The sequence below is a fragment of the Mus pahari genome, chromosome 3 (assembly GCF_900095145.1).
Source record: "Mus pahari chromosome 3, PAHARI_EIJ_v1.1, whole genome shotgun sequence".
NCBI classification, from domain to species: domain Eukaryota; kingdom Metazoa; phylum Chordata; class Mammalia; order Rodentia; family Muridae; genus Mus; species Mus pahari.
This window is the reverse complement of record NC_034592.1, coordinates 110,849,941-110,851,423: the sequence shown is the minus strand read 5'-3', so window position 1 is coordinate 110,851,423 and position 1,483 is coordinate 110,849,941.

Here is a 1,483-nt window from a genome sequence, read left to right as displayed (position 1 = left end):
CCTCCTCCTCCTCCTCCTCCTCCTCTCTCTTCTTCTTTTTTCAAGAAGTGTGGCAGAGTTGTAGAGGCAGGCCTCAGGACAGATGGAAACAACCCATCTGTCTCCAGACCGGCACCATGCAGCAGGGCAGGCCTGGGAAAAATAATTGAACGCAAACAATAAGGTTCTTAGTGATACATCCCATAGCAAGGCACATGGAAACCATGTCACTGAGAGACATCGAAAGAGCCCAGCTGGGCATGGCGGCATATGCCAGTATTCCTAGTACTTGGAAAATGGATGCAGGCGGGTCAGAAGTTCAAGGCTATCCTTGGGTACAGGAAGCCCAAGCCCATCCTGGAATACCATGAGACCATATCTCAAAGGGATGGGTAGGGGCAGGGGCTGGAGAGGTGACTCCGTGGTTAAGAACACCAAAGACCAAAGTTTAGTTCCTAGACGTTCCATATCTGTCTGTAACTCCGACTTCAGGAGCTCCGACAGCTTCTGCCAGTCTCTAAGAATATTTGAACATATGGGAACACATGCCCACCCCCCCCCAATGTCCATGCTTTAATCTACATGGAAGCTCTTCATAAACTCTAACTCCACTTCAAAAAACCCCAAGGATTATCTTGGCTATTTTGGATCCTTTGCATTTCCATGTGACTTTTGCATCAACCTAAAATATATGAATACATTACACATAACCATGGAGAATTTGGTAGAGATTTTGTTATTCTGTAGATAGATCTTGAGAAAATTTGCCTTTTTAAAGGTAGATCTGCTATGGATCTTTTTCTATCGACCAAAGAAATCTTTATTTTGTTTAAGATTTTATCTCTCTTAGTTGATGTGGTGCATGTGCATGCACACACACACACACACACACACACATGTAAGCATGTGCGTCCTGGGGATTGAGTTCGGGTCCTTAGGCTTGACTGTAAGCACTTTTTTTCTCACTGGTTCCAGGAGAACATCTTTGGAGAGTGAACTGTTTTTTTGTTTGTTTGTTTTTTGAGACTGGGTTTCTCTGTGTAACCCTGGCTGTTGGAGAGTGAAAAAGGAATTTAGTTGTATACCTCAACATAAAGCTTAATCCACTTGTTTGAGCTGAGCCTGGGGTAATCCCAACATTTAGGAGATTGAGGCAGGAGGATCAAGACTGCAGAGCCAACCTACTCTACAAAGAAGACTGATTTAAAAATAAATAAGGAAACACACAGGTGCAGGCAGACAAGAAGACCAGAAGAGAGTGTCCCATCCCGTGGGGCTACAGTTTAAAGAGACTGTGAGCAGCTTGACTGTAGATGCTGGGACTCAAACTCAGGACCTCTGCAAGAACAGTACATGTTCTTTATCCATGAGCCACCTCTCAAGCTTTCTCTCTCTCTCTCTCCTGTGGGGAGCCGCCCTCACATTCGCCATTACAAGATAGCGCTGATGTCCTGTGCTCTAACAAACAAACAAGGCAGCTGCGCATGTGCTGGGTAGATTTCCA